An 11,780-nucleotide genomic window follows, 5' to 3' on the forward strand; every position below is an offset into this window, starting at 1 on the left:
GCCGCACCTAAAAAGTGCTCCCAAACAGAGCCTTACTGTCCCTGTTTCCTTTCTTTTTCTCTTCGCACTCTCCAAATTTTTTTTTTTAGATATTTTGATATGGGTTTAGTAGAACTGTCTTCTACATTTTGTATGCTCAGCAAATTGCATCTTGTTTTTCTAATTTTTTTGTTTACTTACAATTTTTACTTGTTCTTATATTTTAAGTTCCTAGTAGTTCTAACATGTCTAAGGCGAATAAAGGGGGTCCGTCTACTATGTGGGATAAGAAAGTTACAAATATTTTTTGCAATCTCTGTATTAAAGGAATAGAACTCAGAAATAGGCCAACAACGTTTTTTAACAAGGAAGATTGACAAAATATTGCGAAGAGGTTCAAAGAATTGACTTGCATGAATTACGACAGGCTAAAATTCAAAAACAAATGGGATCAAGTGAAGAAGGAATGAAAAATTTGGAAGGAGCTGAAACGTGGATCTACCGGGTTGGGTTGGGATCACATTAAGCGAACAATCGATGCTCCAGATAAATGGTGGGTTGAGAAATTATAGGTAATTTTTACACTCAATTTTTTAATTCTAATAATGTTTTGGTTTAACAAATAATCCTTCTAAACCCTCTCCTCAATACAACGTTACAGACAACGCCGACAGCGAAGAAATACAAGCAGTGCGGAATTGAACCGGACTTTGAAGAAAAACTTGACATAATGTTTAATAGAATTGTCGCGACGGAAAAACATGCATTCAACCCTAGTGAGATGGGTTTTGCAGGCGTACCAGATGACTTCCCACCTGAGCAGTTGACAGCTGATGAAGAAGTGCGCAGTATTAACCAGAGGGAGATGGGGGAGTCCAGTTCACTGTCAAAGAGGCCCAGACTTGGTAAGAGAAAGAAAAAAAAGACAATTTTGTGAAAACCTCCTTCGATCGACTCATTGATGCATTTGGAGCTCCACCACCTGCTCCACTCCCTGACAGCACCATCTTAGAATGTGTTGGAGCTTTGGATTCTCTTCCTGAAGTAATTGTCGACATGCGATTTCAAGCAAAGTGTGTTAAAAAACTCGAGTATCCTACCCGTAGACAAATATTTATGGCGCTGCGGCCAGAATTGCGCGTAGAATATTTGTGTGTTTTAGTGGATGAATCAGTTTTTTTCAAGTGAATGAGTTTTTTTCATGTGTTGTTATTTGTAGCTTTTGTTGTGTTATGTACTTCTAAATGGGTCATTCTAATATGTTGATCTTTGTAGTCATGTTTTTTAATGTACTTCTAAATAGACATTTTTTATTTTGTGTAATTTGTAGGCCTTGATATTTTCATTGCTTTTTGCTCCTACTATGTCTTAACATTTTCTTTAACACTTACATTTTTTTTCCTTTAGGATGTATCTACAGCAGGAACGCCATAAAAGAATGGCATGAGCTGCAACTATTGCGATATTGTTGTTGGAGTGTTACCGATTCAACAGTGTTCGCATACCCCGCATGACGTCCAGCTTTGTTAGGGATAAATGGGTGAGTGAGATGTTTTCTGGACATCCAATAAGATTCAACAACATATTTAGAATGCAACACCTATTTTTATGGATCTCCTACACGAGCTATCTCTAAAGCACGACCTCCAAAGTTATTCTAGAATGAGAAATAGGGAAGTGTTGGCTATAACACTATACATTCTGCCACAGAATGAATCAATTAGAAGAGCTATGGAGAGATCTCAGCATTCATCAGAAACAATCAACTGTTACTTCTCCAAAGGCATACAGACACTTGTTAGTTTAACAGCTCAAATCATTGAGCCAGATGATCCATCATTTGCTAGTACTCCATAAAAAATTGCCAAGGAGCCCCGTTACATGCCTCATTTCAAGGTAACTGTTGGTTTCTTTACGTTACTTTCAGAATATAATTAGTTTCTAACAGTGTAAAACAGAACTGCATAGGTGCAATCGATGGTACTCACGTTGATGCATGACTACCCAGCCACGACAAGGTGGCGTACATTGGTCGGGGTGGTTCAACAACATAAAATGTCATGATCGTATGTGACTTCAACATGTGTTTCACTTTTGTGATGGCAGTCTGGGCGATCTGGGAATGGAGTGCACGTGACAGTCGGATTTTCTTCTAGGAATAGAGCATAATGTTTCCCTCACCTGCCTTCACGTTTGTTTTGTTTTGTAAACGTACTAGTTATATGTATTATTTGTCATTAACAATGTCTTTCGTAAAAGAAATATTATTTGGTTGATGATGTATATCCTATGCAGAGAGCCTACTTAAAGCTCCATTGGACACCAGATACAATATTCCTGATTTTGAGAGAACATCTAACACCATCTGTGGCAGAAAAGAAATGCTTAATAAACGTCACTCATCTTTACGCGGGGTAATTGAAAGAACACTTGAGGTTTGGAAGAAAAAATGGAAAAATGGGTCATCCTACGTGATATACATGATATGTTTTCGTATCTATTTCCAAAGCAGGTGCATATTGTGGTGGCCACAATGACACTTCATAACTTTATCCGACGACATCCCTCTCAATCATATACGAACTTCAGTATGACTGACAATGATGAACTAAATGTCTCGAAGATTCTTCAAGAATTGAGGTTGGCGATTCATTACATGAGGATAAGGTAGACTCTAATGAATTTAAAGTTCATAACGGTGAAAGTGTGGTCGAGATGACTGCTTTGAGGCAGAAAAGAAATGTTTAATAAATATCAATCATCTTTACACGGGGTAATTGAAAGAACACTTGAGGTTTGGAAGAAAAAATGGGTCATCCTACGTGATATGTCGTCGTATCCATTTGAAAAGCAGGTGCATATTGGCAGGTGCATATTGTGGTGGCCACAATGACACTTCAAAACTTCATCTGGCGACATCCCTCTCAATCAGATACAGACTTCAGTATGGCTAACAGACAACGATGAACTGAATGTCTCCGAAGAACCTTCAGGAATTGAGGTTGGAGATTCATTACATGAGGATAAGGTAGACTTAAATGAATTTAAAATTCATGACGGTGAAGGTGTGGCCGAGATGACTGCTTTGAGGGAGTCTCTCGCAGATGCTATATGTGGCTGTTGAACAACCAAGTTTTATTTATTTATTAGACTATAGGTTTATTCTCGTATGCATTTCCTTTTGTTTTTTTTTTATTTCTAGATCTAACAATTAGTTCTTTTTTTTTGGGGGGGGGTGTGTGGAAGGTATAGAAATATGAGTTCTAAGATTTCGGGGACCACCAGAATTGTTTTGTGTTACTGCACGCTACCGGCTCCGTTACTCACGTCACGTCAACCTCACAACAATGGGAGACAATTCTACAGTTGTTGCAGGGGCGTTTTAACTCGTTGCGGCTTCTTCTGTTAGGTGGACATTCCGACATATTACACTGTCAACAGTGATCGGGGTACAATGATTTCTCATAGTGACAGTGTAGCTGAGGACAGACGGAGGCTGGTGACGTAGTCAGAGTTTTAAATTGAATATTCTAATATTTCTCATTGTAGTTGTAATTGTATTTATCTTTATTTTATTTATTCTAATACTGGCGAGAGTGTGAGCATTTTATGTTATCTTTTTGAACTGATCTGTAATGATTTGTGGGTTCTGTTGGATCTTTATTTCTGTGTTCATACAGTTTTGTTGCAAATAGCTTAACCAAACAAGGGCAGAATTGTCATATATCAAACAACAGCTGTCAATAAGCTGTTCTGAATAAGCTGCGTCAAACAACAAACCAGCTTATTTTGATAATCCGCACATTATCAGAATAATCTGTTTATCAGCAGATTATAAATAATCAACAGCTACCCCAAACATACATTTAATCTTCCTAATTTGGCTATAGCATATCATTGAGTTTTACAAGTCATTCAATTAAGTTGTCCTACCACCCCCTTCCCTTCTCTTCTCCCCCGACAACCATGTAAAGCATGGCTAGACTAAAAGGCTCGACTAAATTTGGATAATGGCTTCACTATTATAAGAAATCCCTACCATAACCAAAGTGGCGTGATCTTATCTAATACTAAGGTGACTCGCCGTAGTTTTTTTATCAATGCCAAAGCAAGGATTAACATTATGCATTCGAGAATTGCGTGTTTCTTTTTTGTGAGGAGAGATAAGCCTCAAGTTTTTTTTTTCGATGGAAGCCTCAAAATGAACCATTAAATAAATTAAAAATATGAAAAAATATTTTAGAGTAATAGTTTTAAATTATAGCATAACATTAAAGAAAGCCAAAAAAGCACTCAATAATAAGCAAAAATTTAAGATAAACAAGAAGTTAGAAATAAACATGTCTTAAAATAAAATAGTTATGGTTTAGAACTTCGAATTTAAAAATCAACCCTACTCCCATCACACTCATATAAACTACATTTAAATCATCATCGTACTTAATTGCTTTCAAGCCTCTCCCATCCTCACTTCCATCAATATCATGCCAATCTTCATTTTCAAGCTCAATCACCTCCTTCCTTAATAAATAAATTCCAATAAAAATATCAATGATTATCTTAACATTTTATAATTTGCATATATTAAATTTTATACTAACCTATTTTGTTGACTTTTATTGTTCTTATTCCTTCATCAAAAGGTTCAATATTGTATGCCTCATTTAAAATACCTCAAAAGTTCATCTCACAAGTTCGAGGAATGTCATTTGTTTTCATACACGGGGTTATAACCACAAGAAGCTTTGCACGCACCTCTATAAGAGATGCACTTTAAAGTGCTAATGAATTATGAAATTTTAATTCATGTGCCAAGGAAATGTGAATTTTATCTAGCACCTAACACGGCGGAGCCAAGGTAGCCTTAATTTTTTTTGTAAAATAGCTCAGAAAAAGAATGTTCTTAGGCACAACTTATCTTACCAATGCCAAAGTGATTGAGCATGTGTTACTAATGGCAAAACAAGCTAGGATTGTTTTATGAGCAAAATGACCTGGAGTTGTATTATCAATGCCAGAGTGACCTTTAAATAAATAAATAAAGACTAGGAAAAAAATACGCCAAAACAACATGACTTTTTTAGCTAGTATTGAAGTGGCCTAAACTTAAAATAATCCCATCCTAAGAAGATTAATTTTTACCTAATAACAGAAAATGAGATAAAAAATTTATGATTGATAAATGCTTACAAGAAAGAAGTGCTTTTCTATATTGAGCACCCTCCCTTTGTTGTACTCTCACTTTTTTTTTTTCAAACCTTCCTTAGTTGATCCTCAATGACCGATCTATATAGACTTGGTGGTGCTCAATTCATTGGAATTAAGTCCTACTAGGCGGGCCTAGTTTTTGAAGTATTTTGTGTGTTCATTTAAGCAAGAAAAAAGAGAATTTAAATTGTTCGATAGAATTACGCAAAATCTTTTCTAGGCTAATAGGTCATGATATTGGTAACTTTAAGATTTAACAATTAATCGAGCAATCAATATGCTTTAAAATCAATAAACAAATTTCTTAATAGCCTTCTATCTTTAGCATTGATCAAAAAACAACCCCTAAATCAATCAATTCTACTATTTTAAGGCTTATCCCAATTCAAAGCTAGCTTGCCCACTCATTTTACCTGATCTATCGCACTATGCTTCTGAGTACAAGATCACTTAGCTAGAACTGCCATTGCCTCAAATAAGAACTGACCAATTTAGTAGCCCAATAATTAATACTCATTCCTCCTATTTGCATCTATATGTTGCAACTACAATAGATCAAGTTTATTTTCCAATCTCTTGAATTCTACTGGCGTCATTGATTTAATTGGATAGGGTCAGGCTTCATTACAATCAGGAATTAAGTTGATGGATGTAAGAATTTAATCAATGCCATCAAGCATAAAGTGTTTCTCTTGTCAATATTGAAAAGTTAGCTCAACAAAATATGAACTAAAGTTGGAAGCTCTTTGACCAATAGCATACTTAACAATAGGACAAAATAGCAAATTCTATAGACTATAGTAGTGAGGTGAAATTGTTATATTGGTGTAGCAGATGCAAAAAGGATTCACATTATTTTGTTGGATCAACTTCTTTTTGTTATTTTTAAAAGTGTTTTGAATTTGTTCCTTTTTGTTTGCAGGCTTTAGTACAATTCTTTTTTAAGAATAGAATTATTCCATATATTTTATAAAGTGGGGAAAGGTCAATAAAATTTATATTCTTATTTTATATATACATATATTATTATTATTATTATTATATATATTTATTTATTTATGTATTTATTTATATTTAATATATTTAATATACATATATCCAGATTTACATATAAATATATCTTAATGTATTCTATATCGAGTTTTAAATTTATAAATATTGATAATATAAATTTTCTATAAATTTTATTTATCTTTACCATATATTTATATTATTGCATAATCAAAATTATAATAGTTCCACCTCGTGGATACTAGTAAATGGTTGAATTTGAACGAGAAACTTTCTATTGCTTTTCTATTGCTCTTTTTTGCAAAATTTTAAGACACTGGTACACAAGATGTTTCAAGGCTCACTCAAACTTAAGAAAACAACAGCTATTGCTCCTATAACTCAAGTTTTAAGGGAGCATTTGTAGAATCAAAATCTAGCTTTGAACATCATGGTTGAAGTTGGTACTACTTCTGATTTTGAATGTAGACATAACTTAAAACCAAATTTAGATCTTGGCTTGGAATCAAAACCTTCTCTGATTGCATCTAGCCCAAAGGAGGACGTCATTACCACTTCCGTATGCAAGAAAATTAATCTTGATTTATCTAAGGAATTAATTCCCCATCATCATCATATTGTGGAAGTAGATGGCAATCCAGGTAAAATATTATGCCCTTGTTGTTGATATTCCTAATGCAGAAGCTCAACTGAACGGAAAGCTTCAAATCCTAATTGCCACAAAAGGAAAAATTAAAAAGAAAAATTACCATCATTCGCTTAGTTCCATCAAACTTCAACAATATGTTGGGTTTTTTTTCCATTAAAAAGACTCTTTCTTCATTATTACCCAAGTATGCTTAATGTTGTATTTTGATTTCAACTTTTTCATTAGACAATTCTTTATAATTGCTTGATATTGTACTCAATTCATCAGTTGTTTATAAAATTTTTGCTTTAAAAAATGATGATGGTTGTAGTGGAAGCATCCTATCCCATATCTCAAAAGTTGATGTCCCTCCCTATCTCTTCCTTTTGACGCCAACCGAATCGTAAATCAATCCTACTAGAATCTATGTCTTGCCAAAGCAACCAACAAATCGATCCTACTAGAATCTATGTCTTGCCAAAGCAACCAAACATTATGCACCTATAACTAAAGCTATGCCGCTATGCAAATTTCACAAACGATCAAATTGTTATTACCATTTAATAAGATATAGGCACTCTCCATTCATTATTTCTTTGGTATTATAAAAATAATTTAATTTATAGTCACTCACCACTCCTTATTTAAATGGTATATATAAAAATAGTTTATGGTTGCCTAATCAAGTACCCTTTATTCACTGTGGCATCTTCTCCTTGAAATAAGTTCTTTATCATGGGCAAATCTACCTAAAACATTAAATTCATCACTTACTGCATCCAATACCAATATTAAAGCATGTCACCATGCTATGTGTTCTATATTGTTGCGCATTAATCCATTTTGTACATTGTTACATCGCATAAAACCCAACATTTTGTTTGAGAATATTTTGTTGTGTTTTTCATAAATCTTATTGTCACTGGTACTCACAACAAAATGGATGAGTTGCCATGTAATTATTGATGGTTTGATGAAGTCATAGAGAAGGTACACATGCAACAAAAAGCATTACATTACATGTTTTCCATGTAAATTAAAATCAAGATACATCAAGCGTTTGACAAAAAACTAATTAAAAGGCATTATCAAATGAAGCTTTAAATTCAAATTCAGCTTGACTAATCAAACCAAATAAATTGCTAGTTATGAAAGTCCTAGGAAAACAAACAACCGCACCTAAGATCGTACAAAAGTTAGAAATGAGTGCAAGTACGGTAGATTGAAATAAATGATAGGCATAAATCAATGATTTGTAGACATATAAGTTGCCAAAAAGATATTACCAATAAGAAATAGAGTTTGACCAGAGCTTCATGCATACCTACAATCCTCAAAATGGCCCCAAGAGTAAAGTAGCAAGGGCCCATTTTGAGATCCACAAACAACCTTTTTACCACCCTGATAATAAATAAAGGCTATATCAGAAACAAAATATAAAGCCAAAAACCATAAAATACTAAATCGAATAAATCAAAATTGGATAGTAAAAGCATAGTTGCAATATATGAAGCACAAATATTAGATATGGATTTCTAACATGTTAAACGCTAGACATTATCATTCAAGTGCCACATTAACATCTATAGTCATACCATTCAAGTCCCACATTATCTTCTAGAAAGTTCTTTAATGCATCTTAAACACCCCTTTGACACGGCTCAAATACATTTTGGACATACTTTAGGCTCAAGCTATAATGCTCTAGGCTGATCGAATGTCAGATCAAACCTATTTTAAATTCAGTCTCTTGAATCTCTCTTTATTGATTTTATCTCTTAGCACCATTTATCACTTGACGTAGTTATCTCTTAGCACCATTTATCACTTGACGTAGTTATAGATTTGGTGATTCTCAATATGAACAAAAAAACAGTTTATATTTTACATATATTCTAAAACATATGGTTATTAATAAGTGTTATAATTATATGTCTAGCATATGCATATAAAAAACAATAATACATCCTCAGAATACTTGGTTAAAAAAAAACTATGAATTTTCCAATGTCATATTATTCGAATTGTGTTGTTCACTTCATGTGTACATATATATGCTTCATAAGTTACAATAATATCAGAAATAAGGTAAGAAGAAAATATCAATGATAATGTATTACAAAATCAAAACAGGAAAGTCATAAAAATAGTAAAATATTGCACTATATAGTTTGCTGCTTGCCTAAACTCACAAGTAGAAAGGTGGGAAGGGAATTGGGCAACTGTAGGAGGTTGCCTCATTGTTATGTTGCATTTTTTATTGCCCTAAATCTAATCTCCTGGAGGTGGAGGAGGGTATTTATAGAATTCTCATGGTTCCCTAAGAACCTAATAAATATTATCTATCGCTGAACTATTAAGCCCAACACTAACCCACTGCACACCTAGTACATTTATATCTAACCCTACTCACCCCTTCATAATGAACTTGCTCTCAAGATCACACAATACAAAAAAAAGGTCAAAATAACTAAAAGCATGTTGTCAGTGGGCCAGGGCATGAATTCGGTGGTCATAATGTCAATTGGACGTGAAGGAACAAAGAATGAAGATGAAGATCTGGAGTTACTTATTTTTATGAATGAAGACGAAGATCTGGATGAGAAGGAACGAAGAATGAAGAGGAGCATCTTGAGTTTATTTTTATAAACGGCGAACAAAATCAACAACGAAGTAGTCGACGTAGGGGCGCTGGTATCAGGTAAATCTAACAAAGATGGTGTTGATGGAGGAATTGAGCAATGAAGAACTAGGTGGTGGTAGGATTGATGGACTCGAGGGCAGACATGTTGAATCTAGGTTTTGGGGCAGATGAATCTCGGTTGACCTAGATGGAAATGGGGGGACTGTGTAGAGAGGATGAATTAAGGGTGAATCACAGTGGAGACGAATGCATCAATCATACTGGTTTTGGCTGGATCTTGAAAACCTGGAGCAAGAAGCACATTGTGGGTATATCAATAATGACATGATGAAGTTCAAGGAATTTGGATGTGGAGATTTGGTGATTGCAAATTAGCTGGAGACAATGACGTGGTGATGACATGTCGGAGCACTTGTTGGTTTGGGCTCAATATTGATTGATGGGGTACTGATGACATTGACAATGAGGCGGAAAGTCTGTATGAGATTGGGATCCCATGACAAGCTTGCTCACGAACAAAAGACAAAGATGTAAATTGGCACCCTCCCGATAGCAATGCTCAATAGTAAAAAATAAAGCAATAAAAAGATGGCAAAATGTTACGTTACATTTTTTTTATTGCAAACCATGCGATCCAATGAGTTCCACGAAAGAAATGAAATAAAAAGTTAGAAAAAAAAATGATATTTATACCTTCATTGTTACCAAAGAAAGTAGTTCATCTTCTGAAAACTCTGAGCGGGCTTGAACCTAATAGATTGACAAAATTCACATAAAAGCATTTGTTTTAAGTACCTAAATCTCGCAAACAAAAGACTAACATCAATCATGTAATAACAAAATGGAAATTTTAATGGAACCTTATTTTTTTGAAGACTACAGACAGAGAGGGAGCCATCACCACTGCAAAAGGGTATAAAGCTAAACATCATGATCATATATAAAAAAAACAAGGAAAAAATTGTAACTATAAAGCTGTCAAACAAAGCAAAACAAAACATAAAAGGAGCATTAACTACTTAGATTTAAAAGCCTAAACAACTGCAAGAATGAAACTAATGTAATTACATATTGAAAATAATGAAAAATAATTGTAATACTTCTTTTTTCATTCTAGCACACAATAAAATTTATTCTTTTGCAAATATAAAATCATATATAATCATTTGGTAATAGAAGTTGTCCAACAATAAGTTGTCAAAATATAAATGCACATGGTATTAAAAGTATAATTTACAAAAAACCATCATATTAAGACAATAAATAAATACAGACATAGAATAGGGAAAAAGAAAAATTAACAGACATTGTAAGCCAAAAGTGAATGAAACAAACTAGGATTTATTGCTCACCCACAAAGTAACAGACTACACAGTATAAATAATATAAACTCCATCTCGCTAACCAACTAATCATATTATGTAACTAGTGATTCAAAAACATTATGACTGAATGTCTCTTCACCGTATAAACCACATAGAAACATGAATCATTACTGTTTAATTAATTTTAACAATACTTAATTTTAACAAAAATAGTTTATTAATCATCTTCAACAACAAAGAAATAGGAAATGAACTCATATAACTGAGATATTGACATTTAGGAGTACCATGATTTGCTGAATCTAAAGATACGAAAAGAACCTTGTTGCGAGCAGTTTCTTGGTACTAGACTCAAACGTCATATCAGAGACAAAATCTTCATGAGCATCAAATGAATTGCAACAAGAACGATTGCGAGTATCCCAAACCTGCAAAATGATGCAAGAAAAAATCAATGCAAAGGAAGTGGAGCATTTAGTCCCTCTCACAACCTTTAATTCCATAACGCTATATAAAGTCAATTATGCTGGTATGATACTACTTCAGATAACAATGAAACACTAGCAATATGCCGATCGATCCTTGAACAACAAGTAAATGTCTTTAGTTTCATTCCAAGCCGTCCCTCTAACCTTTCCTTCAAATATAAGTATAAAAATTGAAGTTCACGCAACCTAAGAGTTACCATTTGAAAGAATTCTGAACCTGACATCAAAAAAACTCAAAAATCATTTCTTTTCCATTTTATTACGTAACTGTTACAAGTACTAAAAATTCAGATTTGCGCACAATCTGGCCAATAATAAGCATGTGAATCATATAAGGTATTCAATGCAATCAAGACCCACTCAAAATATATAGATCATATAACATATATCAAGTATCAATCCAGTCAAATATCACAAATTTGATTTCCACCCTTCAAAAACAGAAAAATACTAAATAAGCAATAATTATATTCATGTCTATATTGCAAGTGATGTGA

The sequence above is a fragment of the Phalaenopsis equestris genome, unplaced genomic scaffold, assembly GCF_001263595.1.
Source record: "Phalaenopsis equestris unplaced genomic scaffold, ASM126359v1 Scaffold000606, whole genome shotgun sequence".
Lineage (NCBI taxonomy): Eukaryota > Viridiplantae > Streptophyta > Magnoliopsida > Asparagales > Orchidaceae > Phalaenopsis > Phalaenopsis equestris.